Here is a 20,963-nt window from a genome sequence, read left to right on the forward strand (position 1 = left end):
TTACCCTAGGTAGTTATTACTTTTATAAATAGGCAAACTAATTTGCTGCTAAAACATTTACTCTATATCAATTACATTAGAACGTTAAACATTTCCCCAGTACCTTTCGTTTCCTATAAGGCCTTTAGTTACCCAAATGGGTTATTATTGCGCAATAATATTTCTGACTGATAATAGTCTGGAGTTAGCTCTTTTTATGACTATAGTCACCTGTAATATAAACGCTTTTAATAACTGTCTATCCTTTCTATTGTAGGATTTCAGGTCCCACGCTGCAATGTTTATTCCTAGATATTTGTAATCCAAAGTGGGAAACGTATCAGGTAAGTCTTCCTAAATAATGTCCTGCCTTGGTATATACCCAATTCGAAGAATAAACTGTCAATAAAGGAATAACCTGCGCTGACACTTTTCTTTATAATAATTCTCCGTGCTCTGCCTTGAACTCTCTGCTGTTTGCAATGCAGAATTAATTTCTGTTCACTGGAGACTGTGCTCTATGAATTGTCCCTGTGATTACTGAATGAGGCTTAAGATTGTACTGGGGCACTGCTGCTAGTAATGCTATCTCCAGATGTAGTTTCCTAAAGTTCTAGTTGGATTGGCAGCTGTGGTCTAAAGCTCCCAGGTTAGAGAGTCTATTGGGTACTATGAGAGCAATAAAAGTCTTTAATGATAAAGTTCTTCTATAATCACTGTCGCCTCAGTAATAGCTGCTGACCCAGAATATACTGGCTGGGAGATTTGCTTCCCCTAATACTGGAGAATAGACTTGTAATTAAGTCCTGAACATAGGTCACTCATAGAGTTAATGCTGGCTTAGCACACAAATATGCGGCTTTGGCTGAGCGGAGCAGCGGGGTGCTACTTGTGAACTGTCACTTAGACTTAGTAAGGTGTCATATGCTGTGCGGGAGGCGGGACTGGGGAGGTGTTGGGCCGCCTGTTTGGGGCTGGGTCACGACTCACCACACCTCCTCTCTTTTCAGTGTCTGCTGCAGATTCCGGACGATCACCGCTTTGGTTGCCGCCCCTCTCCGCCTCCTGGATGACGCTGCGGCCCGCCTGGTCGCCGCCTCCTTGATGACACCTCTGGACTCCGGAGCTCCCCGTCTGAAGCTGGGAAGCGTAACACCGCTGAGGCTCCCTCCGACACTCACTGCTGGATCACCGCAGATTTAGGGGGATCGTCTGAACGCTGGTAAGCAGTCCGGTTCTCCCCAGCACCTCTCTCCACCTTCCTCTCCAGCTGCGTAGCTCTGCTAACTTTCTCACTGCTCCAGCAACTGCCCAACAGCCCTTAACGGCTGTCAGTTTTTTACCAAGGCTCTCGTGGCTCACGGTGCCAGTCCTGTGCACGGGCTGAATAACTTTATCGACATAGGGAGCAACGAACTGCTGGCAGAAAACCCCTGTCTAATGTCTCTCTGGCGGGGAGCACAGTGTAAAACCATTAAAAGAACAGTCTCTTGCCTTCTGTGGAGGCATGCCCATAGACATACATTTAATGTCCCCTATGGGGTTTAATTATCACACAAAACATAAAATATTCTCTATGAGTCTTGCAGTATGACATTAAATGTACATTCATAATATATACATATCTACAACAAGGGTATATATCTACCGCTAAGGTGGCGGCTACCACACACATGCCCCCGTAGAACCTTGCATGTCCCCATGCAACAAATTTTAAAAATAAACAGAATCTTTCCTACTTAGAATAAGATTCAAAAGGAAAAAATAAACAATACTGCATTACATTTGACCATGTCAGTAACACATTAAAAACTTTCTCTTTCTACTCTCTATACCTGAGAGGTAAGACGCCTTGTGTACTTCTGTTCGATCGTCTTAAGTCTGAGGTATCCTGGGCCACTTCATCATGTGGAATGACAGAAACATTACTTTCAGGGAATACAGGAATTTCAGTACCAAGGTTAACAACATTTGGATTTTCAGAAACATTCATAAAGCAGTAAGGCATGCCATTGGCTAACCCTGGCCAGAACAGATTTAACATTTCAGGGAATGAGCCACTGCTGTCCGTATCTGCAGGCTCCGAGACGGGAAGCTTAGGAATTGACACTGAATCATGACATTTCTTGAGCTGGTTTCGGTGTATTACTACTGAAGTTTCTTCGCCCAATTTGGAGATTTGATAAATGTCCATTCCAGGGTTTGGGATTTCTTTGATGATGAACAGCTGTTCCTCCCAAAACGAATCCAGTTTGCTCTGTCGTTGATTCTTTTTCTTCCAGACAACATCTCCCACTGCCAAGGGCTCTGCCAGTGCGGTTTCATTATAATACTCAGTCTGTTGTTGATGTAATTTATCTCTTCTTTGGTCAACAAGTTTGTAGGCATCACGGATTCTTTTTTGATGAGTTTGTACCCATTCCGTTTTTGGATTCTCCACTGAAGACATTTCCTGGGGTACTTCCAACTTTAGATCTGCAGGCAACCTGCCATTTCTCCCGAACAACAGATAGTATGGAGTGAATCCGGTAGCTCCATGCTCCGTGTTATTGTAGACAAAAGAAATCTCAGGTAGCAATTCAGGCCAATCTTGCCTTTCAGACTTGGATAGGGCTCTTAGAATGTTAATTAGAGACTGATTGAGTCTTTCGCAGGCCCCGTTGCACTGGGGATGATAGGCCGTAGTGTGTGTCTTTTTACAGCCATACCATTTGCACAGTTCTTGGAACAAGGTCGATTCGAATGCAGCCCCTTGGTCTGTGAGGATTCTTTCGGGATAACCGTACTGTTTTACAAATGCTCTCCAAATTATTTCAGCAGTGGTTCGGGCCGTAAGATCCTTCACAGGCATGATGACGGCAAATTTGGAGAAGTGATCTATGATCGTGATGGCGTATTGGTAACCTTGGCGACTCGGTTCTAATTTCACATGGTCTATGAGAACCAGCTCCAGGGGATGATGACTAACAATAGGATGTAGTGGAGCTCTTTGGGACGTTGCCGGTTTCTTTTTAAGTATACATCTCGTGCAATTCTTGCACCATTCTTCCATATCTTTCCGCATCTCTACCCAAAAGAAACGTTGCCGCACAGTGGATTCTAACTTCTCAGCTCCATAATGCCCGGAGTCATTGTGATAAGCTTGGAGCACTCTGTCCTTCTGACATCTGGGTATCACTATCTGACGGATTAAAGCATGTGTTTTGGGGTTGATGATCGCACGCACCAGTAGGTTCCCTTGGAAACGGAATTTGCTCCTCTGTTTGTATAATCGGATGAGCTCAGGATCCGCTTCTGGTTCGCATTCATACTTCCACCTTTTCTTAGCGGTTATCAATGTCTTCAATTTGGTCAACAGTGGACTTTCCTCCTGAATCTGTTCCCAATAATCTCTGTTTTCAGGGCTCGAAGTATCGGTTTCAGTTTGAGCGGCTAGCTGTTTCTTCTCCTTAGAAACGGTGGTTTTACCAAGGAAGATGTCTTGGAAAGCTGGCATCTCTATCTCTTCCCACTTGTCCGCATCCTCTTGAATAAACTGCTCTTGAGAGACACGAGAGAGAGCATCGGCGTTGCCATTGCTTTTCCCAGATCGATATCTGATGACAAATTGGAAGTTGGCTAACAGGGAATACCACCGCTGTTCAAGGGCTCCTAACTGAGCCGTTGCTAAGTGAGCTAACGGGTTGTTATCCGTGAATGCGACAAACGGGGTTGCAAGCAAATAATTTCGGAACTTTTCCGTGACTGCCCAAACGAGGGCTAACAGTTCAAGTTTAAAGGCACTGTAATTACTATCATTCCTTTCACTCTTTTTTAGGTTTCGACTAGCAAAGGCAATGATACGCTCCTGATCATGTTGCTTTTGAGACAGCACGGCCCCAAGCCCTTGAAAGCTGGCGTCAGTATATAGATGAAAGGGCTGACTATAATCAGGGTAGGCGAGGATGGGCGTAGTGGTCATTAACTCCTTAAGGGTATCAAAAGCTTCCTGCTGGGTCTCAGTCCAATTAATGGGAGTCTGTTTGCTCTGCTGTTGTCTATTGATCCCTCGTAGTAATTCATGTAACGGGGCGGCCACACGGGAAAAGTTCTTTATGAATCTACGATAGTAGCCTATAAACCCCAGAAAGCTGCGAACGTCTTTAATGGTCTTTGGCACAGGCCAGTCTCGGATAGCTGAAATCTTATCTGGATCAGGGACGATTCCTTGGGCGCTTACAACATGCCCCAGATATTTGACACTGCTCTGAAGAAGGAAACACTTGGAGGGCTTGACCTTCAAGCCGAATTCCGCCAGTCTTTGAAACACCTCATGTAGATGTTGGAGGTGATCATGGTACGTGCTGGAGTACACTATCACATCATCGAGGTATAGTAAGACGATTTCAAAATTTCGATGCCCCAGGCAGTGCTCCATTAGTCGTTGAAATGTTCCCGGAGCATTACAAAGCCCAAAGGGCATCCTATCAAACTCGTAAAGTCCCATGGGGGTGGTGAAGGCGGTTTTCTCACGATCCCCAGTGGCTACCTGGATCTGCCAGTAGCCACTGGTGAGATCTAGGGTGGAGAAATATGATGCAGACTTTAGGGCGGTCAGGGATTCCTCAATACTGGGCAAAGGGTAAGCGTCCTTATGAGTAACCTGATTCAGTTTTCTATAGTCGACGCAGAATCTCAAACTTCCGTCTTTCTTTTTCACGATGACAATGGGTGCCGCCCATGGGCTATAGCTTTCATGAATCACCCCACTCGCCTTCATGTCCTCTAACATCTTTTTCACTGGCTGATATAAGGCAGGAGCCAGCGTTCTGTATCTTTCTTTTATGGGTGGTGCGTTCCCAGTTGGAATGAAATGTCTTATGGTCTCAACTTTTCCGAAGTCGGAGGGGTATTTACTGAACGTTTGGGCGTTTTCCTGCACCACTCTCAGAACGCCTTCTATGAGTTCCTCCGGGGTGTTTTCCTCCCCGATGTGTATCTCTTTCCACCAGGGCTTATCTTCTGTACTTTCAGCTGTAGCGGTGGAGGATTGATTGAAGCTCACTACGTCATGGATATCTTGGAAAGCTATCCAGCTCAATTTCGCCAATGTCTGGTGATGTGCTACTCGGATGGGATAGTCATGCGGATTGAGCACTCTGACAGGTATCCTTCCATTGCTTACAGTGACAAGGGTTCGAGCAACGACTAGGTCGAGTCGGGATTGTGTTCTGCTCGGTTCCACCAATGCCTGATAGGATCTTCCCATTGGGCCACACCGGGCTTTGCACCATAGGATAACTTCCGTATTTGGTTTAACCACAAAGGCTCTCTGATCCGTGAACTTAACTCTTCCGATTTCTCCAGTTTCTTTCACAAACTGTTCTTGGCTACGCAACACTTTTATCACTTGACATAAGGCTTTTTGGTGACAGGAAGGCATGTGGGGTAATTCTGACTGTAAGGCGTTAATCAGTTCATTGGGGCAACTTTGCAGGATGTTCATCCCGATGATTATTGCAGGGATAGACGAATCTTCAGTATGCGTGATAAGACACCCTTGCCGAGTTAACAGTGTCTGTCCTATTTTTACATTGACCTCACAATATCCTTCACAGGGGATGGCTAGGCCATTACTGGCTAGGAGTCTAAGCCATGTGGGGGGCGGTGGGAGTGTCTCCTTTCTATCCCAGAGCTGGCAAAAAAGTTTATAGTCTATGGTGGTGAGTTGTGACCCAGTATCTAGAGTGGCGAGGACTTGGACATCATCGATATATACGGGTATTACAGGGCATCGCCCCGTATATCGAGAGCACCACTCTTCTGGGGATGGACCTATTGAGGGTAATCTCCCCGGGGATCGGTCTCTGTCCCCGGGGCATTCGCGTTTAAAGGTCTCTCCTGACGACACATTCGCTTAATATGACCACCTCGGCCACATCTCCTGCAGATGGGACGACCTTGGGCGTCGAATTGATCCGTTGGCCTTCGGCCTCTTCCTTGACTAGGGCCCCACCACCCGCCTCGTGAAGAACGGTCTCTAGTATGCCAATCAGAATTTGGTCTTTCGTTGGGTCGACTGTTTGCTAACCTCTGAATCTCTTTCTTCATGTCAGCCATTCCTGTAACTAGATCCTCTATCTGTCCTTTTAGGATGTAGTTTAGATCTCCAGCAGCCGACTGTGCATTCTGAGCATTCACTTGTTGTGTCTTAACCTCCTTTGCTGCCCCCAAAAGTTCATCTGGACTTGAAAATGAATGTTCCTGATACCCTGGGAGTTCCGGGAATTCAGCTCCAGTGTTACGCTTAACCCCAATTAGTTTAATGGCCGCATCTTTGAAATCTAGGAATGAGGCTTCGTCTTTTTGCAGACGCAAGAGTTTCAATTGGGTCCGGACACTGTCTTGGTGTACTCCTTCGATTAATCTGTTGATAAGAGCCTCATTTTCGTCTGAAATCTGGGCATCTTCTGCATCGAATTCTTGTATATCCTTCAGCATTTCCTGAAGACTCAGGGCGAAATCTCTCAAAGTCTCATCCAACCTTTGCTTTCTTGCATAAAACCGTGACTTTAACTCTGATAGAGTGGCAATATGGAAGGTTGTTGCTAGTCTCTGAAAAATCTGATCTGCCGTCTGCTTTTCTCTTGCTGGCCAGGACCAAACTTCCCTTAGCGCTGGTCCTTTCAGCTGCCCTATAACTATTTCCACTTGTTGCTGTGGACTTAATGGATGAAGTATAAATATAGAGTTCAGTTTCTTTTTAAATGCTTTCAATGAAACGCCATCCTTTCCTGTTTCTTCGCCAGAATAGCATGGAATCCATGGCGCTCCAAAATGATATGGCAAGGTAATTGGGTTAGGGGTGGCCATGGCTGGTTGCGGGGTTCCTTCAGCTGAATCTCCGCTGGACATTTTGCTGTTTTTCTTGTACGAATCCTGTTCGTGCGACGCCAAATTTGTAGTCCTCACTGGTAAGTATCTTCTACTTTACAGGTAAGTATCGCTTTTCATTTACAGGATATCCAGATATACACTTATGGACAGTTCATTACAATAAAACACAAATAAAACAATAAGGTAGTTTTATTACACTGGAACTCTGCTTTCGATGAAAGCCTGCTTGAAATCAAGGTTATTATTGGGCATGAGATATCAACATGCAAATACAAACATTCACTCACATAACATTTGTGAGAAGTTACTGTCTAACAATAATACTTAAGAATCAGTTCCACCGTTTGACAGCAGAATAAATAAGTATTTAGCACTTCAATTATAATGGATAATCAAAACGTTACGATGGTAAATAACGCAAATAAATACTCTACCAACACCCAGAGGCCTCTGTCTAAATTGTTACCCTAGGTAGTTATTACTTTTATAAATAGGCAAACTAATTTGCTGCTAAAACATTTACTCTATATCAATTACATTAGAACGTTAAACATTTCCCCAGTACCTTTCGTTTCCTATAAGGCCTTTAGTTACCCAAATGGGTTATTATTGCGCAATAATATTTCTGACTGATAATAGTCTGGAGTTAGCTCTTTTTATGGCTATAGTCACCTGTAATATAAACGCTTTTAATAACTGTCTATCCTTTCTATTGTAGGATTTCAGGTCCCACGCTGCGATGTTTATTCCTAGATATTTGTAATCCAAAGTGGGAAACGTATCAGGTAAGTCTTCCTAAATAATGTCCTGCCTTGGTATATACCCAATTCGAAGAATAAACTGTCAATAAAGGAATAACCTGCGCTGACACTTTTCTTTATAATAATTCTCCGTGCTCTGCCTTGAACTCTCTGCTGTTTGCAATGCAGAATTAATTTCTGTTCACTGGAGACTGTGCTCTATAAATTGTCCCTGTGATTACTGAATGAGGCTTAAGATTGTACTGGGGCACTGCTGCTAGTAATGCTATCTCCAGATGTAGTTTCCTAAAGTTCTAGTTGGATTGGCAGCTGTGGTCTAAAGCTCCCAGGTTAGAGAGTCTATTGGGTACTATGAGAGCAATAAAAGTCTTTAATGATAAAGTTCTTCTATAATCACTGTCGCCTCAGTAATAGCTGCTGACCCAGAATATACTGGCTGGGAGATTTGCTTCCCCTAATACTGGAGAATAGACTTGTAATTAAGTCCTGAACATAGGTCACTCATAGAGTTAATGCTGGCTTAGCACACAAATATGCGGCTTTGGCTGAGCGGAGCAGCGGGGTGCTACTTGTGAACTGTCACTTAGACTTAGTAAGGTGTCATATGCTGTGCGGGAGGCGGGACTGGGGAGGTGTTGGGCCGCCTGTTTGGGGCTGGGTCACGACTCACCACACCTCCTCTCTTTTCAGTGTCTGCTGCAGATTCCGGACGATCACCGCTTTGGTTGCCGCCCCTCTCCGCCTCCTGGATGACGCTGCGGCCCGCCTGGTCGCCGCCTCCTTGATGACACCTCTGGGCTCCGGAGCTCCCCGTCTGAAGCTGGGAAGCGTAACACCGCTGAGGCTCCCTCCGACACTCACTGCTGGATCACCGCAGATTTAGGGGGATCGTCTGAACGCTGGTAAGCAGTCCGGTTCTCCCCAGCACCTCTCTCCACCTTCCTCTCCAGCTGCGTAGCTCTGCTAACTTTCTCACTGCTCCAGCAACTGCCCAACAGCCCTTAACGGCTGTCAGTTTTTTACCAAGGCTCTCGTGGCTCACGGTGCCAGTCCTGTGCACGGGCTGAATAACTTTATCGACATAGGGGTTTTCTGCCAGCAGTTCGTTGCTCCCTGTCTAATGTCTCTCTGGCGGGGAGCACAGTGTAAAACCATTAAAAGAACAGTCTCTTGCCTTCTGTGGAGGCATGCCCATAGACATACATTTAATGTCCCCTATGGGGTTTAATTATCACACAAAACATAAAATATTCTCTATGAGTCTTGCAGTATGACATTAAATGTACATTCATAATATATACATATCTACAACAAGGGTATATATCTACCGCTAAGGTGGCGGCTACCACACATGCACCCGAAAAATGTAAAAACTCATGTAAAACTTTTTTCTGTGTCGACCTTTTATCCATGGTGACCTTAATCATTTGTCCACCTATTGACTGTTGTTCTAGAACCTTGATGGCTAACCTTGACATTCCAGCGGTTGTTGAACTACACATACCAGCATGCTTCAGTTTTGCTATTTGCCCATGCTAAATATGATGCAGAGCATGCTGGGATGTGTAGTTCAACAACAGCTGGAGTGTCAATGTTAGCCATCAAGGCTCGAGTCTAGACACTATTGACCTAATATTCCACACCCCTCGTTATTACATTGTTAAAGAGATGAGTAAAAAGCCATTTTACCAAACCAACCTGTGTGAAGCATCATCATTGGCAAATAGAAAAATAAACTGTAAAATAGAAATAAAGAAATAAATCACACACTAATATATAGACCATAGAATATCCAGCAAGGATGAAATTCCATGAACCATCTTATTGCAAATGTGTATCCTATCCTATGCATGGCTAGGTGCTTGATTTTCTACACTTGTGACAACAGTCTGATTGAAACACCTGAATTCAATTATAACAGGAGTGAATAAATACTTGTGTCCAAATAGTGTGTATTGCATAACTCCCACCATACCCTCTCCAGGAAGCAGTGGCGTAATGGTGTGTACACACGGTGCAATATGATTGCTAGCAATATATTGCTAGCCATATATTGCCAGCAATCATATTGCTCAGTGTCTCCTTTTCATCAGTGATGAAAAGGAGACACTGCTACTGTCAGGGGGCGGGGGGGGGGAGGGGGGAACAGCAGCGTCTGCTTGCTGCTATCACGCGGCGGGGGGAGAGAGACCCAAACGGAGGAGGGAGGGAGCAGCAGTATCAGACGCTGCTGCTATCACACGGCGGGGGGGGGGGGGGGAGAGAGACCTGAACGGAGGAGGGAGCAGCAGCGGAGAAGGGGGAGGGACGCGAAGGGAGGAGGGAGCAGCAGCAGAAGGGAATCCTTCTGCTGCTGATCTCCATTGACCTCCTGCTCAGCGCCGGGGGGAAGCCGCTGGTCGCAGGAGCCTGCGACCATTAGGGAGTGCACACGGGAGCGCGCAGTTGGCGATTTATCGCCAGCAGCACTCCAAATCACTGGCAATATGGTCGCTCAGCGACCATATTTCCGGTGATTTCAGCCAATATCGCCCCCGTGTGTACACACCTTAAGTTTGTCCCAATAGATCGGAGGGAAGATAATTATTGCTTCCCTCCAAATAGCTAAATCAGTAATGCTGGCTACACATCAAACCAACTTTCATCCAACTATCCAACTAGTTGGTTGGTTGGCAGCCGCATAACTATAGCACAGCAGGGGCTGCGGTGCTATAGTTACACCCCCCCCCCCCCAATCCCCCGCAGACTTACCTATCTCGCTGGTCCCGGCGGCTCTGTTCTTCTGCTGAGGACCACCACAAAATGGCCGCCCCCATATAGCACACTGTTCTCTGAAACTTATACAAGGGTGGGTTTTTCGGGAGGGGTTGCGCCGTGGACTATATATGGTAACCCTGCTGCAATGAGTGTGGAGGTATACTACCAGTACCTCTTGTTAATCTGTGGGGGGGGGTTTCACCTTACGGTGTACACTCTGCGCTAAGGGTATACCTTTTGGAAATGTTTGTCGAGGTTATATATCTCCTATATTGATACAATCACCACTATTAGTTTCTCTTTGAAAGAATAATAATTTTTATTTAAATGTACATGCGTATTTTAATTAAAACACAAAACACGGAATATAATAGGTAGTTTTAAAAGGCATTAATTGCCTAAATAAAATAATATAAAAAAATTCATGTAAAAAACATGCACATGTAGATTATCTATGCATACATGGGCTCTAGTACCGGTATACACATACAGAGGGGTATACAAACAGGGAGACACACTGGGGGTAATTGTCCTCAGCAATTGGTCCAATTCATATATGGGCAATAATATGATAAAACAAGTCTCCGTTTAGAGTGGATTATCCACTATAGCTTGATACCTGATTCTCTGATGGGGTAAAGGTAACTTGGAAGTGTCTGCCGGCAGACTCCTGTTAGTATCCTCTTGACCAGAGGAATACTCAGCAGGTCCAGGTGCAGCGATGTGTCAACTAGTTTCACCAGGTAACTGGCTTCTTCAGGATGATCGCAGTAACTGGTTTCCTTCCCTGTTTCTCCTTTTATCCCCTGGTGGTAGGCGTGGTCAGCATGACTTGGCAGTTTCTAATTTACCAGCTGTCATTATTCTCTTGTATGTTCACTTCGTTTCGTGCTAGGCGGAGGGCGGGGTCAGCGTGACCTAACTGTTCCTTATTGGGCAGCTGTCATCTATCCAGCGCTTGGTCACTCACTGTGCGTCGCGTCACTTCCGCCCTTCTCATACTGCAGCGTCTTCGATCTACTTCCGCCCTTAGTAGCGCGGCTTGCGTCTCTTCTTCTTTTGTTTATGGACGGTTGCCTTGGTTACCGGGCTGCCTTCTCCTCGTAACTTATCTCTCTTGTTATACTGATTGTCCTAATATCATTCACATATTGCTGTAACTGTCAGAAGCTTCTGGTTCAGCGGAATTCATTGTTATGGAGTCCCTTCAGCTCTTCAGTCCCGTTTTTTCAACGGTGATTATTGGATGTTATTGGATACATAAGGAAGGGGTTGGGACTTTAGACACAAAGGGTATAACAACCTATAGTTTTTGTAATAATGCTGATATCTTGAATCATATGTGTATTCTGATGGCGCTGTATGTACCATTCTAGAATTGCACATCCTAATGGTCAGAATCATCCCTTGTTTGATAGATGTTATTGGGCTATGTGCGGTACAGGGTTAATCGGTACATATGTTCAATGGATCATAGCTTTCTGGTCTGGCTCTTATTCAAGCTAAGCAACTGGGTGTTTATTCTTGATTCTCATCTGTAGTAGTAGTCTGAGCTGATGTACGCAGAGGTTTTTTTATTTATTGATATACTACATGATTTTAATATTTTTTTTTTTTTTTTTTTTTTAGTTGCTAGGCTATAGCATCCTACATATAAAATGGTGAGATGCTGATGGTGGTTATACTATTGGATGGACTTATGTTTTTCCTTCACCTAGTCTCTTGATTTTATTTTATTTAAGAAAGGCTGAGATTTCAAAGTCAATATTGAGGCCCTTGGGAGCGAGGGTCCCCATATGGTATATTAGCCTTGTTTCCTCTTTAACAAGTAGCGTCTCTTGGTTTCCTCCTCTCCAAGGTATGTTCACTTTCTTGAGACCTGTGAATTTTAGGGTACTGGGGTCACTTCCATGTTTTTCTTTATAATGTGCCGACACACTATGGTTGTCCTTTCCATTCCTTATATTACATAGATGTTCCTGTACTCTTGTGTGGAGCTTACGCTTTGTTTGCCCTATATATTGGATCCCACAAGGGCATTCCAACATATACACTATTCCTGTGGTATTACACGTGATTCGGTCTCTTATGATCAATTCCCTTCCATTAGATGAAGATATGACTTTCTTGGTCATTTTTGTATCCTTATTGTAAGTTTTTTTGCAGGCTGTGCAGATTCCACACCTAGAGAACCCTTTGGTGTGGGTGATGGATCTTATGTTAGATGTCGGGGCAAGTGGTTTTAAGTAGCTATGGACCAGATTATTTCTAATGGTCCCTGCTCTCCTATAGATAATACAAGGACGTTCTGGGAGAAATTCTTTTAATTCTTCGTCTGCCTGTAGCACGTGCCAGTGCTTTTTCAAGCTCTTTTCCAGCATTCTACTCTGCGAGGAGTATTCTGAAATAAAGGTAAGTCCTTCCTGTTTCCTTGCGTCTTCTTTACACACTTTGGTTTGTAGTAAGTTCTTTCTCTCCAATTCTCCAACTCTCTCTTTTTCTCTTTGTAGGAGTTTCGGGCTGTACCTCTTCTCTTTAAAGTTCTTGATCAGTTGTTTTGATTGGGCTTCATAGTCTGCAGGTTTGGAACAATTTCTGCGGATTCTTCTAAGCTGACCTCCTGGAATATTTTTCAGCCATTGTATATGGTGGTTGCTCTTGGCATCCAGGTAGCTGTTACAGTCAGTCTGTTTTATATACGTCCTTGTTTCCATCTTGCCTTCTTCTATGAATATACTTAAATCTAGGTAGTTGATATTACTCCTACTGATGGTGCTAGTGAACTCTAAGTTTATCTTGTTCTTATTGATATTCCTGATGAAGTCTTCCAAGCTTCCTTCATCTCCGTCCCATATTATGATGACATCATCGATGTATCTTCCCCAGAATCGCAGGTTCTTATTGTGCTCTCCAGGGCTCCATATAGTTTCTGATTCCCACTGGGCTAGGAACAGGTTTGCATAGGAGGGTGCAAACTTTGTACCCATGGCCGTCCCCTTACATTGCAAGTAGTAGTCTTCTTCATAGCAAAAATAGTTGTGGGTTAGTGTAAAGAGGATAGCTTCTATGATGAAGTTCTTCTGGGATATATTCAGACTTCCTTCTTCTTCAAGTTTCTTTTCCACATTTCTGCAGCCATCCTGGTGGTCTATACATGTATACAAAGACTTGATATCACATGTGGCCAGGAGGAATGTGCTCTCCCATTTTATTTCTTCCAACATTTGCAGTATGTGCGTGGTGTCTCTGATATATCCTGCTTGTTTCTTCACTACGGGCTGCAGGAACTTATCAATGTACTCTGAGAGGTTAGAAGTGATGGCATTGATCCCTGCCACTATTGGACGTCCTGGTGGGTTCCGGTCATCCTTGTGGATCTTGGGCAGGTGGTATAGCACTGGTATTACAGGGTTTTCTGGTAGTAGGAATTTGTACTCCTGTTTATTTAGGATTCCTTTCTCAAAGGCTTTTTTCAGTAGTGTTCCTAGCTCCTCTGCAAATTCCTTGGTCGGATTTTTTGGGAGCTTCTTGTATGTGCTAGTATCCATCAACTGCTTCATTGATTCTTTATCGTAGTCGGTTCGGTTCATAATCACTATTGCTCCCCCTTTATCCGCGGGTTTCACCACGATTTCTTTGTTCTTCTGTAGTGATTTTAACGCTTGAAGCTCTTTTGTGGTCATATTCTGTTTCCTAATTTTTTCTGGAATACGTTCCAGATCTTGCTCTACCAGTCTCTGGAATGTTTGAATGAAGTGCCCTCTTAAATGTCTGGGGAAGAAGGTTGAATTTTCTTTTAAATTCGTATGCGTGAATTCATTTCCCGCCTCACTCAATTCTTTTCCACCATCATTTATTTTTTCTGGATTACTGTTCTCTTTCTTTTTGAAGAATTTCTTTAGGGTGCATTTCCTAATAAACTTTTGCAAGTCAATAAAAGTCTCAAACTTTTTTAGTTTGTTCGTAGGGGCGAATTTAAGTCCCCTCTGGAGTACTTCTGTTTCTGCTGCGGTAAGTTGATATTCACTTAGGTTGAGGATGCTTTTCCCATCGTCCCCCTCTTCTTCGTCTCTCTCCTTTTCTTGCTGTTGTTGTTGTTGTTGTTGTTGTTCTTTTTCTTTCCTCGCCTTCTTTCCTCCTCCTCGCTTTCCTCGCTTTCTGTAGTGCTTTGTTTTCTTATTTTTCCCCTGTTCTTTACTGTGGTGTATGTGGTTTTTGGGATGGCGCCCAATTTGGGGTTCGTATGAAGGTTCTCTTGTGCCAGCTCTAAAAAAAGGTTCAGATTCATTTCTGCTGGGTCTTCTCTCTCTTCCTCATCTTCAGTATCTGAGGTCTCTCTGGTTGGATTGCCTAGATAGATCCTGTTCATGAGGGTATGTGCTGAGGTGTTATACTCCTCTTCGTCTCTGTCTCTTCGTCCCTGGTTGAAACTGTCAATGAGTGTTCTCTCGTCTGGGTATCTTCTATTCTCCCTATGATACTGTGGTCTATCATCATCCCGTCTTGGTTCTCTTCTATCTGTACGTCTGTTGTTCACTCTGTGATGGGTATGGTATTCCTTCTCATGATCGTATCTCTTCGGGTAGGGTGCATCCCTATCTTCCTCTCTGTTCCACTGGTAGTATCTTTGGTTCCTGAGAGGTGGGTACCCTGGTGTTCTATTTCTGTACCTATCATAGGTGTTGTAGTTGTTATTCATACGTTGTTGTGGTTTGATTTCCCTCTCTACCTTCCAATTTCTATAATCTTTTCGGTAGTCCTCCATATCCCTGGAGAATTTTTTCTTTTTTTGTTCTATCACCTCTTCTTCTATTCTTTTAAGCTTGATTTTTGTTAGCTGGTCCAATCTTATAAAATCTTTATGTTCTTTCAACGGTTGTATCTTCCTATATATCTCCTGTTTTTCTTTGGTCAGGCTTCTTAGAGATTCTTCTCTGTCTTCTATTATTAGGCGCATCAGTGCATTGGAACAGCCATCCAGAGTTCTGTTCCATTTTTCCTCGAAGTCACCTTGGCTCGACTGGAATGTTGGTTTCTTTATAATTCTTAGACCTCTGGGTATCATCTTATGTTCCAAGTACTTATTCAATGTGGTACTCTCCCACCATTGCTTAATTTCTAGTGTTTCAATTTTTTCCAGTCTCAGGTATAGACTGCAGAACCCTTCCGCTGTTGCTGGTTCTTTGTCCATCTGTGCCTGGGGTACACCCTGGGCAAACGTTTCTAGGTGTTTATATCTCTCTTCCCTAGATAGGGCCATTTCTCTCTTCTTTCAATCTTATTCTGTTATACGGTTTATTCTTGTCCTGCAGCAGTTCCCGCAGTAGTATACAATGACATATACAAGGGTGGGTTTTTCGGGAGGGGTTGCGCCGTGGACTATATATGGTAACCCTGCTGCAATGAGTGTGGAGGTATACTACCAGTACCTCTTGTTAATCTGTGGGGGGGGGTTTCACCTTACGGTGTACACTCTGCGCTAAGGGTATACCTTTTGGAAATGTTTGTCGAGGTTATATATCTCCTATATTGATACAATCACCACCATCCCAAAAACCACATACACCACAGTAAAGAACAGGGGAAAAATAAGAAAACGAAGCACTACAGAAAGCGAGGAAAGCGAGGAGGAGGAAAGAAGGCGAGGAAAGAAAAAGAACAACAACAACAACAACAACAACAGCAAGAAAAGGAGAGAGACGAAGAAGAGGGGGACGATGGGAAAAGCATCCTCAACCTAAGTGAATATCAACTTACCGCAGCAGAAACAGAAGTACTCCAGAGGGGACTTAAATTCGCCCCTACGAACAAACTAAAAAAGTTTGAGACTTTTATTGACTTGCAAAAGTTTATTAGGAAATGCACCCTAAAGAAATTCTTCAAAAAGAAAGAGAACAGTAATCCAGAAAAAATAAATGATGGTGGAAAAGAATTGAGTGAGGCGGGAAATGAATTCACGCATACGAATTTAAAAGAAAATTCAACCTTCTTCCCCAGACATTTAAGAGGGCACTTCATTCAAACATTCCAGAGACTGGTAGAGCAAGATCTGGAACGTATTCCAGAAAAAATTAGGAAACAGAATATGACCACAAAAGAGCTTCAAGCGTTAAAATCACTACAGAAGAACAAAGAAATCGTGGTGAAACCCGCGGATAAAGGGGGAGCAATAGTGATTATGAACCGAACCGACTACGATAAAGAATCAATGAAGCAGTTGATGGATACTAGCACATACAAGAAGCTCCCAAAAAATCCGACCAAGGAATTTGCAGAGGAGCTAGGAACACTACTGAAAAAAGCCTTTGAGAAAGGAATCCTAAATAAACAGGAGTACAAATTCCTACTATCAGAAAACCCTGTAATACCAGTGCTATACCACCTGCCCAAGATCCACAAGGATGACCGGAACCCACCAGGACGTCCAATAGTGGCAGGGATCAATGCCATCACTTCTAACCTCTCAGAGTACATTGATAAGTTCCTGCAGCCCGTAGTGAAGAAACAAGCAGGATATATCAGAGACACCACGCACATACTGCAAATGTTGGAAGAAATAAAATGGGAGAGCACATTCCTCCTGGCCACATGTGATATCAAGTCTTTGTATACATGTATAGACCACCAGGATGGCTGCAGAAATGTGGAAAAGAAACTTGAAGAAGAAGGAAGTCTGAATATATCCCAGAAGAACTTCATCATAGAAGCTATCCTCTTTACACTAACCCACAACTATTTTTGCTATGAAGAAGACTACTACTTGCAATGTAAGGGGACGGCCATGGGTACAAAGTTTGCACCCTCCTATGCAAACCTGTTCCTAGCCCAGTGGGAATCAGAAACTATATGGAGCCCTGGAGAGCACAATAAGAACCTGCGATTCTGGGGAAGATACATCGATGATGTCATCATAATATGGGACGGAGATGAAGGAAGCTTGGAAGACTTCATCAGGAATATCAATAAGAACAAGATAAACTTAGAGTTCACTAGCACCATCAGTAGGAGTAATATCAACTACCTAGATTTAAGTATATTCATAGAAGAAGGCAAGATGGAAACAAGGACGTATATAAAACAGACTGACTGTAACAGCTACCTGGATGCCAAGAGCAACCACCATATACAATGGCTGAAAAATATTCCAGGAGGTCAGCTTAGAAGAATCCGCAGAAATTGTTCCAAACCTGCAGACTATGAAGCCCAATCAAAACAACTGATCAAGAACTTTAAAGAGAAGAGGTACAGCCCGAAACTCCTACAAAGAGAAAAAGAGAGAGTTGGAGAATTGGAGAGAAAGAACTTACTACAAACCAAAGTGTGTAAAGAAGACGCAAGGAAACAGGAAGGACTTACCTTTATTTCAGAATACTCCTCGCAGAGTAGAATGCTGGAAAAGAGCTTGAAAAAGCACTGGCACGTGCTACAGGCAGACGAAGAATTAAAAGAATTTCTCCCAGAACGTCCTTGTATTATCTATAGGAGAGCAGGGACCATTAGAAATAATCTGGTCCATAGCTACTTAAAACCACTTGCCCCGACATCTAACATAAGATCCATCACCCACACCAAAGGGTTCTCTAGGTGTGGAATCTGCACAGCCTGCAAAAAAACTTACAATAAGGATACAAAAATGACCAAGAAAGTCATATCTTCATCTAATGGAAGGGAATTGATCATAAGAGACCGAATCACGTGTAATACCACAGGAATAGTGTATATGTTGGAATGCCCTTGTGGGATCCAATATATAGGGCAAACAAAGCGTAAGCTCCACACAAGAGTACAGGAACATCTATGTAATATAAGGAATGGAAAGGACAACCATAGTGTGTCGGCACATTATAAAGAAAAACATGGAAGTGACCCCAGTACCCTAAAATTCACAGGTCTCAAGAAAGTGAACATACCTTGGAGAGGAGGAAACCAAGAGACGCTACTTGTTAAAGAGGAAACAAGGCTAATATACCATATGGGGACCCTCGCTCCCAAGGGCCTCAATATTGACTTTGAAATCTCAGCCTTTCTTAAATAAAATAAAATCAAGAGACTAGGTGAAGGAAAAACATAAGTCCATCCAATAGTATAACCACCATCAGCATCTCACCATTTTATATGTAGGATGCTATAGCCTAGCAACTAAAAAAAAAAAAAAAAAAAAAAATATTAAAATCATGTAGTATATCAATAAATAAAAAAACCTCTGCGTACATCAGCTCAGACTACTACTACAGATGAGAATCAAGAATAAACACCCAGTTGCTTAGCTTGAATAAGAGCCAGACCAGAAAGCTATGATCCATTGAACATATGTACCGATTAACCCTGTACCGCACATAGCCCAATAACATCTATCAAACAAGGGATGATTCTGACCATTAGGATGTGCAATTCTAGAATGGTACATACAGCGCCATCAGAATACACATATGATTCAAGATATCAGCATTATTACAAAAACTATAGGTTGTTATACCCTTTGTGTCTAAAGTCCCAACCCCTTCCTTATGTATCCAATAACATCCAATAATCACCGTTGAAAAAACGGGACTGAAGAGCTGAAGGGACTCCATAACAATGAATTCCGCTGAACCAGAAGCTTCTGACAGTTACAGCAATATGTGAATGATATTAGGACAATCAGTATAACAAGAGAGATAAGTTACGAGGAGAAGGCAGCCCGGTAACCAAGGCAACCGTCCATAAACAAAAGAAGAAGAGACGCAAGCCGCGCTACTAAGGGCGGAAGTAGATCGAAGACGCTGCAGTATGAGAAGGGCGGAAGTGACGCGACGCACAGTGAGTGACCAAGCGCTGGATAGATGACAGCTGCCCAATAAGGAACAGTTAGGTCACGCTGACCCCGCCCTCCGCCTAGCACGAAACGAAGTGAACATACAAGAGAATAATGACAGCTGGTAAATTAGAAACTGCCAAGTCATGCTGACCACGCCTACCACCAGGGGATAAAAGGAGAAACAGGGAAGGAAACCAGTTACTGCGATCATCCTGAAGAAGCCAGTTACCTGGTGAAACTAGTTGACACATCGCTGCACCTGGACCTGCTGAGTATTCCTCTGGTCAAGAGGATACTAACAGGAGTCTGCCGGCAGACACTTCCAAGTTACCTTTACCCCATCAGAGAATCAGGTATCAAGCTATAGTGGATAATCCACTCTAAACGGAGACTTGTTTTATCATATTATTGCCCATATATGAATTGGACCAATTGCTGAGGACAATTACCCCCAGTGTGTCTCCCTGTTTGTATACCCCTCTGTATGTGTATACCGGTACTAGAGCCCATGTATGCATAGATAATCTACATGTGCATGTTTTTTACATGAATTTTTTTATATTATTTTATTTAGGCAATTAATGCCTTTTAAAACTACCTATTATATTCCGTGTTTTGTGTTTTAATTAAAATACGCATGTACATTTAAATAAAAATTATTATTCTTTCAAAGAGAAACTAATAGTGGTGATTGTATCAATATAGGAGATATATAACCTCGACAAACATTTCCAAAAGGTATACCCTTAGCGCAGAGTGTTCTCTGAAACTGTCTGCTGTATGGGGGCGGCCATTTTGTGGTGGTCCTCAGCAGAAGAACGGAGCCGCCGGGACCAGCGCGATAGGTAAAGCTGCAGGGGATTGGGGGGGGGAAGGTTTTGCATGGGCGGCGGGGGTGTCTGGCGGGGCTAACGGCGGGGGGGGCGCCCAAAACTTAGCTACGCCACTGTTGGTTGGACTAGAAATCTGGTACTGTATGCCAATAAGAAATTTGCTCACAAACTCAGAATGAACAAAAACATTCAGTGAAATTGTTTAAATCAAGTAGGTCCAACTACAGTACCGTGTCTGAGTGACATTGTTGTTCATTTTCTGATTTGGGAAACAAATTACTTAATTATAAATTACATTTGCTCCTATCCAGTACAAGGTTTTATTTCATCCAACCAACGGTTGGATGGTTGGAGGAAAGTTGGTCTGATGTGTGGCGAGCTTTAGGTGTCTGTCTCCAGTATGACAGTTCATGGGTACTAAATCAGGGTGTGATTTTGAATGTATAATTAATTTATGGGGGTAGGGGTGACTGGAACCCTTAATTAGGCCCTGAATAGAGATGCTCCCTAGGTCACACACCCCTAGGTACAGCTCTGTCTGGCTCATATAATAATGATTTACAGTATCTTGACATGCATCTGACTGAACAAATGCACAGAAATTCGCTTTTTAATGCATATGCTTTAACCTTACATTTTTTTCAAATATGCATTGTACTATTCCTGGGCCCCATTCATGTTTGGAACTGCAGCCAGGTCTGGAAAATTATATCATATGTATTCATTTTCATGTACTGTACTTTCGGCTACTAAATCTGATATTCTACAGAACAAGAACAGAGCAATTGCTTATGGAAAATAAACAGTTGTCTGGTGTGAAATATATGCATATACTATAATAATACTATCCAGGAGAAAGGGACATTACCATGGAGGGCAAGACAAGCTGGGATTATGAGACTCCTGTATGTGGGTGAGAGGTACAGCAAGTAATGATGAATTGTTTCCAATACTAATCGT

At 43.3% G+C, this 20,963-nt stretch overlaps 1 long non-coding RNA gene across 1 annotated transcript; it reads left to right on the forward strand.

The window, feature by feature from the left end:
* Positions 1-210: 210 nt before the first annotated feature.
* Positions 211-8,412, forward strand: LOC146019531 (uncharacterized). The gene is made up of 4 exons (XR_014450585.1): positions 211-323; positions 990-1,201; positions 7,574-7,640; positions 8,307-8,412. It is a non-coding gene; the product is annotated as an uncharacterized LOC146019531 (long non-coding RNA).
* The last annotated feature ends 12,551 nt before the right edge of the window (positions 8,413-20,963 follow it).

This window comes from Crinia signifera, chromosome 7 (assembly GCF_055691185.1).
Source record: "Crinia signifera chromosome 7, ASM5569118v1, whole genome shotgun sequence".
NCBI lineage: Eukaryota > Metazoa > Chordata > Amphibia > Anura > Myobatrachidae > Crinia > Crinia signifera.